The sequence below is a fragment of the Megascapheus bottae genome, chromosome 6 (assembly GCF_031878675.1).
Source record: "Megascapheus bottae isolate mThoBot1 chromosome 6, mThoBot2.hap1, whole genome shotgun sequence".
NCBI lineage: Eukaryota > Metazoa > Chordata > Mammalia > Rodentia > Geomyidae > Megascapheus > Megascapheus bottae.
In genome coordinates, this window is record NC_143514.1 from 25,811,743 (window position 1) to 25,824,756 (window position 13,014).

Genomic DNA, 13,014 nt, shown 5'->3' on the forward strand with positions numbered 1-13,014 from the left:
GGTTTCACAAGTCTCACAGCCTATCTTTATAAGTTGATCTGATTCTCATAGATTACAACGTATTGTCATTCAAACATTTATTAAACAATGAGCATTTTGAAAAGAGAGAGACAGAGAGTTTTCAACTAGAAATCTGCTCTTTGAGCAGAGGAATTTTATATAGTTTCATTCACTGCTATATCCTCAGCATGACAGGAGATGCCAGGAACAGACATGATAGTCAATAAATATTTGCAGATGACTGACTGAATTAATAACTCAGTGTCAGTGTGATTAAAAGATAAATTCATCTTAGAGCAAGAGATATATTATATACACTGGAAATGGAATTGTGACTTTAGGACTCTTACAGTTCCCAAGGGTCAAAGGACATTGCTCCTTTATGTGTGGAATGGCAACCTATTTTATGGCTATTTTAACTGGAAGGAGGCATGTGGTTCATTTCTCCTTTCTCATTTTTACCTTAATTTAGAAAGCAAAAAAAGGACTCCAATCTATAAAAACAATATATTAGTTCAATTTCTTAGTAGTTTTTTTTCCCCATATCCATTAAATCCTGTCTCTGAGGAACCTCAAGATATAGCCACACAGTTGCATCAAACCCCAGAGTTCAGCCTGGAGATCGTGAGATTTGCGATTCAGCATAATACATCGTTCTTCTTCAGAGCTCCTTGGACAGTGACAAGCAGACTTTCACTAATCTCCATTTGTGAATTTGATGTTTATTCTCTCTCTAGTCTCTCTCTCTCTCTCTGAGAGGTGTTAATGGAGGAGTTGGCTGGCACTTCTGTGCTACCTTCTTTCTTGTCTGCTCAGCTCAGAACATGGTTTTCCTCCTTTGTTTTTCCAGCAGTAAAGCTAATGTAGGTATGAAGTACAGGTTTGGCTGAGTGCCCTCCCAAGGTGTTGCCCTCCCACTTCCTTTATGTAGTCTCAGTAGCCTTGATTCAGAGTGACTTTTTGAAGGCTATGCTGTGTCTATGACAGTGAGACCACAAGTTCCGTCTGAGGCTCCTGCTCATATTATACTGTGCTATAAAAAGTACATATTTCAGTCTAGCTCTTTTATGTTGTACTTCAAATGTATGGGATTTCATTTTATAAGAACTTAAATTCAACACATAAATCTCCTTTAGGTTAGCTATGCTTTGTGGTTTTGAAAATTTTTATGATTAAAATTCTCTCATAACTTACTGAGTTCATTCAAGGTAAGCATTTCCAAACTAGCCAATTAGAAAAGACAATATGGTATATTGGGAAGAGTACACGATTACAAATCAGGATGCAAGTTTAGATTAGACTTTCTCCCTAACCACATGCCTTTTCTATCCAGAATAAATCAAGACTCACTGTCTCATAGTTTTTGGCTTGTGAATGAAGGAAATTTCGTAAAATGGACTTAACATAGTCATGAGCTCTTATGGTTGATTTAGGCTACAAACATTCGTTGCTTTCTTTCTTCCTTTATAAATGATCAAAAATACAAATGTTTGTTAAATCTAAATGAAATTGAGGTTAGCCAATTTTATAGAAGACAAAACTAAAGTGCAATAGAAAAGTCAAAGTACTTGCCTAATTCACTCAAATAATTAATGGCAGAACATTTTACTGATATTTTTATTATCGGTCATGAGAGTTTATTTTAATGGAAAAAATCCCTTATAACCTTTTGATGGTGGTGATAGGTAGAGAGAAAGCAGCATTTTCACAAAAAGGTGAAATTCTTTTTTTCTTTCTGGCACTGCCTGTGGTGATTGTTTCTTCTTAACTTGTCACAAAATGAACAGAGATGTGGTGAAAGTGCTGTAGACTTAGACATAGATCAGAAACTCTTAGGAGAAAGATCACTCTTTTCTTTAAGAAACAAACTCCCTTCTCTATCTCTTTTCTGATTTTACTTGTTTTTTTTTTTTTTTTTTTTTTTTTACATGTAGATTGCTCAAATAACATGTTAGGAGGTCAGGAGAAAAAAAAAATCTGCTTAAGAAACAAGTAACTGGGGGCCGGGAGTTTGGCCTAGTGGTTAAAGTGCTTGTCTAGCATGCATGAAGACCCGGGTTCGATTCCTCGGTACCACATACACAGAAAAAAAAAAGCCAGAAGTGGTGCTGAGGCTCAAGTGGTAGAGCTCTAGCCTTGAGAAAGTCCAAGGACAGTGCTCAGGCCCTGAGCCCAAGCCCAGGACTGGCAAAAAAAAAAAAAACCATCAACAAGTAACTGGAATTCCCGATCACAGTTGGTGTTGACTCTGGAGAATGTGACACTGTTCAAAGAAATAGGGAAGCTAGGAGTCTCCAGCCTCCAGGAGGAAGCAGAAAAAACAATACATGCTTTAACTACAGTGGAGAAGTAGTTGCGTTGTTTTCATTATAAAAATAGTACACTTTTCAGGGAACAGGTAAATTTTATCCTCACCAAAAACTAAAGAAAAGAATTTTCTATGTCTCTTTACAAATCATAATTAACATTTTCCCAGTTGCTTTATAAAGCAACTTGAATTTCATTTATTCCTTGGGTGTTCCTCTGAGGCAGGTTCTATTACTGTCCTCATTTTCTTTCCATAGCTAAGGAAGCAAAGCAGGAAGGAACCTACATAACTTAAAGGACACAATTAATACATGGGCAGCTAGCTTCACTACTCCAATGTCTACCTCTCTGGCTATCAAACATGTTTCTGAGTAATATGGATCCTTGGATTGCTTTTTAACATTTTTTGACAGTATTGGAATTTTGAACTCAATGATCTACCACTTGAGTCATGTCCCTCAAGCCTATTATTTATTTATTTATATATAGTTTATTTTTCAGATAAGGTTTTAGATTTTTGCCTTTAGCCAGCCTTGAATTATAATTCCATCTTTTACATAATAATTACCAGGATGTACAATGATTCATTCTTTCAGTTTTAAAAGTTTACATACTGGGGTCGGGAGTTTGGCCTAGTGGTAGAGTGCTTGCCTAGCATGCACAAAGACCCGGGTTCGATTCCTTGGTACCACATACATAGCAAAAAGCCAGAAGTGGTGCTGTGGCTCAAGTGGTAGAGCCTTAGCCTTGAGAAAATCCAGGGACAGTGCTTACACCCTGAGCCCAAGCCCAGGATTGGCAAAAAAAAAAAAAAGTTTACATGCAGAACAAAAAATGTATCAGGTCTCCTTTTAAGTTATCGTTTCCTTGTCTTTGTTATTTGTCAAGACCACATGATTAAGCTTTCCTATTCATGAGTAATAGACAAAATATTATATTTGGCTCCAACAGATTTCGTATTATCCTGAGCTTTCTATTTAAAATTATCCTGTTTTTACTTGGAACACTTGTTCCTATAATCCTAATCTAATAAATCTGTGTGGTTTACTTTTCATTACGTTGCTTTAGCAACTCCCCCTCCCCTGATTTTTCTCCATATCTGATCAGTTTCTTCATCATCCGCCGTTCTCTAAGTAATGGGTCACTTTTAGCAAGAGTTCTACTATGTTCATTTAGCTAGAACTGATTTAAGCCCCCAGATATTTCTTCTTAGTTATTTTCCATCCACTGACTCCCTACCCTGATACTTTGATTATGTATTTCCACTTGTCTGTGCCATATTTAGAGTTGCCCCCAATCTCCCCCTCCTTCCTCTGTTGCAGTGATCTATTTACCTGTCATGATGGTCATGGAATAGTTTTTATCATACTTTAATAGCACTTTAGCAAGTATCACCGGGCATATATATATATATATATATATATATATTTTAACAAGGGGAGAGTCAAAAAGTAGTTGCATGCAACAATTTGAGGGTACTGTTTGTATTTACCTCTAAAAATTAAGATGAAGCTCTATCCATACCCAGTTTTTCTCCAGAACCAATTTACAACAGAACTGTAAGTACTTTGGTCACTCAGGTTCCTAGGTTAGGATTTAGGAGTAGGCTGAAAAAAACATGATGTGTCTTCAAATTCATGTACAGCTCCTTTAGTGGTCAGTTTGGGGCATTATAGGAAGTAGACCACAATGTCGGTTATTCAGAACTTTGAGCAAGTAGCTAGCTAATTTGGCTTAGGGTTGCATCGCATCCTTGTGCTATGGAAGATTTCTCCTCTTAATAATGACTTGTGCTAGGCACATGACATGTTAAAGGACTTCATTTTGAAAATCACCCACTACCTAAAAGTAGACTGGGTCTGGGAGAAGGTTGAGAGCGAGAGAAAGTCAGCCTGGCATTAACATTTCATGTGGAAAATCTTTCTAGTAGTAATCCACATAGGGAATAATTGAAAGTTGATTTTGTAAGGAAAACTCATTCCTTCAGTTGCCTTGTGGCTTTGTTGAGCTGTAGCCCTAATCTCCATGGCATAACTATCAGTACACTCTCATCTCAAAGAGTTAATAAGATACTGATACTGCTGCCAAAGCTCTGGATACCTCTAGACTCCATTTAAATGAATAAAAGCCTGAATTCCTGCAGAAACAAATTTAATCATTCAGAAGATGTAGAATTTAAACAGATAAGAAAGCAGCTACATTTTACATTTAAATTTACCTTCATAACGGCTTTCATAAGAGAAAATCTTATGGAAATTCCCATGGAAGATGAGCTCCTTATCCAAAACAAGATTACAGTGTCTAATTATTCAAACTGAGAACTTCCCAGTGTGGGGTTAAAAATATATTGGGGTTGTATTTCTCTAAACATGGACTTGTGCCTAGAGGATAATGGGTTTTGGAAAAGTTGAACCAGTACTCATACCGAAAAACTAGGTTGGTCCTCTGAGAGTGGTTTTGGGTGGATGATAATGATTCATATCTGTAACTAAGAAGAGGAAGTAAATTCTTCGTGTTTTTCCCCCCAATCAACAGTGTCTCCTTGTGTAGAGAGACATGTTTTATTCCATTTAGTGCACACGTACACACACACACATCCCTTTGAATTTAGCGTTTTCAGCCACCTAAACCAAATAGCATGTCATGGAAACAAATCTCTTTGCCACCCACATTTGATGATTTTCATATTTCATGACGAGATCAACTTCTGTTTTCAGGAACTGTATGCCCAATTTGATATCTATGATTTTTGGGCTTATTGTTAGTCCTTTTTCATCATGTCTTTAAATTGGTAGGAATAGAGAAGAAAGGCTACAAAACAAGGCACTCTATTTGCTACTTACTACATCATTTTGAAAGGTTCTTGTGGGCTGCATACGACTTTTGTTAAATGGAAACAATCCAACCATAAGAACAACTTATTGATACAGATATTTTATTTTTATGAGAAGTAGTTTGTACGAAGTAGAATTTTTTTTTGGTATGGGTCTTGAACTCAGGGTGTGGGCACTGTCCCTAAACTTATTTTGCTCAAGGATTGCACTCTACCACTTCATGGTTAATTGGAGGTAAGACTTTTCTGCCCAGGTTGGCTTCAAGCCATGATCCTGAGATCTTAGCCTCAAGTTGCTGGCAACTGACCCAAGTGGCAACATTTAATTTAAATGTGTTTTATATCTTTCTGTTTATTTTTGTTTTCACAACTTGGTGCTTTTTGGTTTCACTTTATTCATTAAGTACATATGTGCATCTATTTGGTCCCAGAAACTCTTTTGGTGGTCAGAAAGAGATTCTGTGAGGAACAAAACAAAACTGTGTCTGCTCTCACAGTCCTTAGTTTCTAGTGTGTGTGGGAATACTGACACTAGAGAAATATGGATTATCTTAGAGAGAAATGTTAAGGAGAAAATGAATGGACCAGAGAAATGGAATAATAGTGATTAAAATAAAGAAAAATAGTGAAATGTGAGATAGCTGGCCAGGGAAGGACTTACTGAGGAGGTAGCTTATTTTAGTGAAGTAGTAAAGGTGCAGAGACAGAAAAAGCATGACGATCCTGCATAGGAAGCATGGCTTATTTCCAGCAGCAAGGACATCAGTGTGAGTTGGCCAGCTGGGTACTGGTGGCTCACATTTGCAATTCTAGGTTCTAGGATTACAAAGCCAGCCAAGGCAGGAAAGTCTGTGAAATCCTTAATTCCATTTAAGTAGCAAAAGCCGAAGCTGGAGGTACAGCTCAAGTAGTAAGAGCAAAAAGAGTTGAGTAGGATTGTGAGGTCCTGAGTTCAAGCCCCAGTACCAGTACACACACACACACACACACACACACACACACACACACACACACACACACACACACACACACCAAAGGCCAGTGATTGGAGCAGAATTACATGAGATTGGCTCAACAAGAGACTCTAAGAAGGTTGAGTAGTATAAGAAATATGTAGATTTGAGTAGAACAGAGCATTCTGAGATTTAAAAAATTGAAATATTAAAAACAAATTGGAAGTGAAAATAGAGTTGATGGTTAGGTTGGATTATGATTTTTGTATTCACCCTATCACCTATTCTAGCGTATGTGTGGTTTCATAAACTGAGAATTCGTTATTATGTACAAGGGTGTTTGTCTCAACTAACATTTGTCATTAACAAGCTATGTAGTAAAAATGGGTAATGCATGCAGGGAATTCTTAGGACATTAAACTATATCTCAACAATACCCTTCAAGGAGATGGTTCAAAAATAAACAATCAGAATTGGGAATAGAAATGCAAACATGGTTGTCATGAATACTTTGTAGTGGAAGAAATCATATTTTCCCCAGTTGTGACTTATGTAGAAATACTTAACACATTTAAGAGTAGTTTGCCCTCAGAGAGCAGCCTCTCCCCAACTATATTAACCTAGGCTCACAAGATTTCAACTAGGAAGAGCTTTTGATGAAAAACAACACACATTCTGTTTTCTTTCACATATAGAAACACCAGCCATACTTTCCAATCAAGTCTTTATTTACATTGCATTATTTGTATTTTCCTGGAGCAATGCTGAATCATAGCATACTGAATTTATTTTATTTTTATAATTAACATTTGGAAAAACATTAGCATTATTACTACCCTCCAAAATACTTTAGTTTTTATGTACACTGCTATGCACAGGGGCTGAGCATGGTTTTAGGTTTGCAGAGATTCTTTACAGCCTCTTTCCATGAAGAAATCAATAATTTAAGAAATCAAGTCTGCAATGGTGTTGCAGGTAGTCCACTAAAACAAATTAGGAGTTCTAAGGAAGCTCCCGTCACCTCACTGAAGATGGCACATCATTTGCTAGTGAAGAGGAAAGCCTTTGATGTTCCCATGGTTTAACACCACAGGAGTGTGTCGTTTCATTCAATATGAACAAATGTATTGTTGAACCCCTCCCATGTGCATGCTGGTATGGAAGGACAGTTATTCAAGTCTCCATAGCCTAGCAAATGTGTGAATTTCTTTTAGTGTATGCTTTTCTAATAACAACTTCACCCCTCCTGTAGCATTATTACTTACATGAAGATGAATCTTAGCTCCACAAAATATTCTAAAGATAGAACCTTATATTTTCTATTATGATCTTGAACTTTTGGGAGGGGGCATTATCAAAAACAAGTTTTTGTGCTTTTTTTCCTTTACTTCTGAGGGATACTTGGGCTCCTGTTTTTATTTTTTTTTATTTTTATTTTTGGCAGGTCATGGGGCTTGAACACTGTCTGGGCGCTGTCCCTGAGCTCTTCAGCTCAAGGCTACCACTGTACCCTTGAGCCAAACCCTATTTCCCCATTTTCTAGAGGTTAATTAGAGATAAGAGTGTCAGGTTCTTTTGTGCCCAGGCTGACTTTGAACCTTGATCCACAGATTCAGCCTCCTGAGTAGCGAGGATTACAGGTGTGAGCCACTGCGCCCAGCCTGCCCATTTTCATAAGCAGTTTTAATGGTCTGCTTTTCTCCTTCTTGTTTTCTTCCACTGCTAATATTTTTCCTATTATTATTATTATTATTATTATTATTATTATTATTATTATTGCTACAAGAGAGCTTGTCTCCTTATCTTCCTACCCCTCCCAACACGTATTCCCACGATCTGGCCCACTTTCTAGACTTTTGAGGTGGGGAGAATAAGGGACAGGAAGAAAACAGGGCTTGAGTATCAGGCGCTAGTGCAGAGCCTGGACCAGAGGAAAAATTCCAGTTTTCCTAAAGGGTACAAGGGTGTATGCAACATTGCTCTTCACTCGTCCATCCTTTCCCATACTTGTTTAACAGCTTACCAAAATCTCATTCTCACCCTCAGTCACACAGTGGGCATCTGCAGCAGAAATAAAATTCATACTGGATTTAGAAAGGAGGAATGGGATGCTTACTCAACTAGGATCCCATGGTCACACCCATGGGGGGGGTTGATTTTCAAATCTCTATAATCCTCAAAAGCTTTTCCCTTCAGGGTTGGTGATGGAGAAAGGAATTGAGTATGTGATAGTAATCAAACTCCCCAGCATAGACACCAGATGGCAGCAGCCATTACATCTGGCTCCCTGGGAAGAGAGCAGGGCTGTTGGTCATGGATTTGAATATTACTGCCTTCTCTATGGTGGAATGGACCTATGTTCATTTAGCCCTTCCCAAAGTTCTGAAACATGTATCTTATCTTGTCTGGTTATAGATGCTTATTCCTACCAATTAGCCAAGCATATTTATTTTACATAAGCCCAGTTTTCAACACTTGGAGGATTATCTTTCAGTTCTAGGAAGGATTATACCTTGGGTTCCCTTAATTATGTTTCCTTGGATACCAGACATAATTTAAATCGAATTTAAGACAGGTTTTAGCTACTATGAAAGTCTTCTAAGCTCCAAATAGCCTTGTTCAAGGGCCTTCTCCCTTACAGACCCTTAGTCTAATGTCCCCTCCCCTATTATCCTTTGCATTCTCTTTAGCATACTTGGAATCACTTGATGGGTCTCCTTTCTTCCTATGGAGCTCGGGCTTCTCCCAGCCACATTTCTTCCTTCAGCCCTCAGCTGAGAATATTTTAGGACAGATTTTTTTTTTAAATTAAGAGATTCTTATGACTCTCTCTTTAATCAAAGCAAATGGTAGCATTCCATTTTTAGGGTAGCTACTCATTGAAGTATACACATAATATGCTTTTTCTAGACTAAGTTAGAAAGAACCTTAGAGCTTATATGTATTTGTTAATCAGCATGATCTTTGCTGAAAATAAACTGTAATTGGAAATCCCATCTTAAAACAAGTAAGAGTAGAGATGTGCTAGTTGCAGATCTAAGGGTTCCCTATAGCCCTCCAACTTCTCACACCCCCCCACCCCACCCCCACCCTCTGTGGGCTTGTGGGCTCCTAGAACCTTGGAGGCAACATGGGATTATCAGCCCATAAACAACCTCTAGAAACTGCCTTTTTTGTTTGATGAAGATTGTCAATTTCACATTGTAGGTCCCCCTATACCTTTGAAACTATGACCAAGCTGCCCTCTTCCCTGCCTATTTGAGGCAGGAGGTGCCAGCCCCCTGGTGGTCACAGGCTTAGCAACACACTTTAGCAGTATCATAAGCCTAGTTGTAATTGACGAGAGTTCTGGAAAATATTACCAAGACGTAATACATAAGTGCTAACGTTTCTCTCATTACAACCTAACAGTCTTAAAAAAAAAGAGACTTGTGAAAATATTCTTCTTTCCCATGACTGTAGTGAGAAAGCACTTCCCTGTGAGTTTGTAGAACATTTCTCATTCTCACTTCATATTTTGGCCAGTAAAATTCAGTTGTGTGTTTCTCTTTGTACCAATTGTCTCTTTCCTCAGAGAACTCTAAATTCATTTTAAAAAATTCTTTTGCAATTGGAGGGAGGTATGTTTTGTTCACATAGTTGCAAATGAAGCTTTCCATTTAACATGTCATTTTGTGTGCACTCTGCATTCTGACCAGAGCAACCCCTTAGATCCCCCTACCTCCCCCATCTATTCCATTCCTCTGCTCTCCAGTTTCTCAGTTTAGATTTCACTTGTGTACAGTGAGTATTATGACTGCATTCACCCACCATTCCTGTTTTTATTCATCTGCCCTCTCCTTTTTCTCCTAAATCAAAGTATGTCACAGCTTCTAAGTATTCACGTTGTTGAGCTGTCAGCTAATTGTCCAAAGAGGTTATGCAGGTGAACTCTCTCCTAGGTATAGTATAAATATGTACCTACTGTGCTTATGTATATGGCCCTTTATGTGTTTTTAAGTATATTTGTAATTTTGGTCTATATTCCCTTTGTCTCTCTTTTTATTGTTATGTATAGAGGAGTTATAGTTACATTTGTCAAGTAGTGGATGCCTTACTTCTTGAACATTGATACCCATTCTCATGTTTTTGTCCCCCTTTCCTTTCCTCCGCTCCTCCCAATCATCTCCCCCCCTTCCCTTTCCTATTTCAAATAAATAAATAAATAAATGTGTATACAATGCATCAGGTAACAAAGTCAGATACAATAATCACATGAGATTAACCATAACGGGGAAAAAGAGAAAAGAAGTAACCGCACAGCCAGGTGTGGTGGCTCACACCTGTAATCCTAGCCATTCAGGAAGCTGAGGTCTGAGGATCTTGGGGTTCAAAGCCAGTCTGTACACTAAAGACCATGAGACTCTTATCTCCAATTAACCACTAGAAAACTGGAAATGGCACTGTGGCTTATGGGCTTCGGCAATAGTCTTGAGCTGAAGAGCTCAGGGACAGCACCCAGGCCCAGAATCCAAGTCCCATGATCAACAACAACAACAAAAAAAGAAAGAAAAAAGAAATAGTACATTGAGAACAACAATCACAAAGATAAACCTTTTTTTCCATATCCTAGAGTTCAGTTTGTTGTCTCATCCTATATGACCATATGTAGATAGCTTTTGAGCTATAATGATCCTCTGTTGGGACAGTCTTAAATTTGTACTAATTATTACTAATGAGGGAAAACATGGAGCCTATGTTCTTTTGGGTCTGGCATACTTCACTTAATAGGATTTTTTCCAAATATTTGCATTTCTTTACAAATGGAGTGATATTCTTTCTAATGTCAGCATAGACATCCGTATGTATAAGTACCACATCTTCTTGATCCATTCATCTATTGAGGGGCATCTAGGTTGGTTCCATATCTTAGCTATGGTAAATAGTGCTGCAATGAACATCGTTGTGCTGGTGGCTTTAGTATGGCCTTATTTTTGGGCATTTGGGTAAATGCCAAGGAGTGGGATTGCAGAGTCATAAGGAAGGTCTATGTTTAGTCTTTTGAGGAATTGCTCCCTTTGTCTCTTAAAACCTGTCTTCATGCATAATTTTTTCAGGTCATACACTTTCCTGCAATGAAAAAATTTTTTTCTTGATATATAGCATTACATACATACACACACATGCACATGCACACATACATGCATATATCACATTTTTTGAATGATTTTTTGAATGAATGTCAGGCATTTGAGCTGTTTCTATTACTTGGCTATCAAGAATAGTGCCTGCAATGAACATGAATGTTCATTGTGTCACTGCTTCATCTTTTTTTAAATTTTTTATTATAATTAATTGAAGGGTTATATTATACTCACCACTGCTTCATCTTTATAGTAATCTTGTCTAACCTTTAAGTTTATCTTCTTATGTTCCATGGGAGTTTTGCATCAAGATCTAATTTCACTATGACTCCAGAGTCTCTTTCACTGCAAACTGCAGGCCAAGAATTGCTCCTTCCAGAGGTCTTTAATCCTCAGAGTTCTTTCTAGCCTCAGCCTTTGTCCTTTAACCTCCCTTTCCCAGGTTACTTTCCCACTAAATTAGTTTTTATACTCCTTGAGGTGTGTGCTAGTAGTCCCAGGGCTTGGACACAAGGCCTAGACACTGTACCTGAGCTTTTTTGCTCAAGGCTAATGATTTGTCATTTGAGCCACAGTTACACTTCTGAAATGTTTATTCTGTTACTATCACTTTCTCATGTATCATTTAAACTATCATTAAGATTGAATCTTTCAGCACCGGTACAGAAATCTTCTCGAGGTTACTAGGACCTATTGAACAATGAAATGAATGGCTCTTATTCTTATTGATTTCTCGGCATGTTTCAATACTATAAACTTCCCTTGTGAAATTCTCTTCTTTTGCTTCTTGATCGTTCCTTAGTTCCCTTCCCAAATCTCTATGGATTCTGATTCAGTATCCATGAACAGCTCTTTCTGTTCCTATTTGAAAAGTGTGATGGTGCCATGTTGTACCTGATTTTTCTCAGTTGATTTTTTTTAATTTGGGAAGACCTGATGGGGATGGGTGGTTTGTCAATAGGCTCAGCAGCAGCTGTACACAGCACAGCACCACCACAGGTCCATCTCAGCACAGACCCTGCACACAGCATGAGCTTTATTTCGTTTGCAGGTTCACATTCTGTCCACCAGAAGCCTCTCCTGTAAAACTTCATCTCTTAATTTCCTATTCACTCTTGAGCAATAGTGCCTGCATATACATTCCCACTAGGTGAAAGTGGCATTTGGCCAAAGAAGGCCACACAGGGCCATGCACATTTGCCCACAGGTACAGTTTTCCAAAGGAGCTCACGTATACCTGACTTAACAGTAAATGAATCTGCAGAGCCGGCTGAATTCTAGCCCTTGGGATGTGCAGCTCAAAGCCCTTCAGAAATAATGGAGAGAAAACTTGACTAACTCCATTTTACTCCGCATTTCCCCAGTTTCCATGTTCAGTCCTTTTCATTTTCTTACATTCTTTCTTAGTATTATCTCATGCATATTCATAATTTCAATTCTGACATGTTGACTGATATCTGTAATTTAATTCCCTGCGTCTCTCTGGCTATCTACTCCCTGAAGGTAGCTATCTGGGTAAGATGTTGGTACGTTATCATCTGACCACACCACCTCTGACATGTCTTAGCTTTAATATTAATATCCAGAAATTCCCATGGCTAAATAACCAAGATCTCTCTGGGATTTTCTGTCTCCTTAATTATGAGTAGGTAGCAGTTAGTAAAAATCATCATAAAGTGCTTAGAATTAATATAAGCACTTTCCTGCCCTGGGCCATTTTGAAAATTCAAATAGCATCAAAAATGCTAAATTGAGCAATGGAGAAAAGTATTAATCACCAGGTTCACCCTGAGTTAAA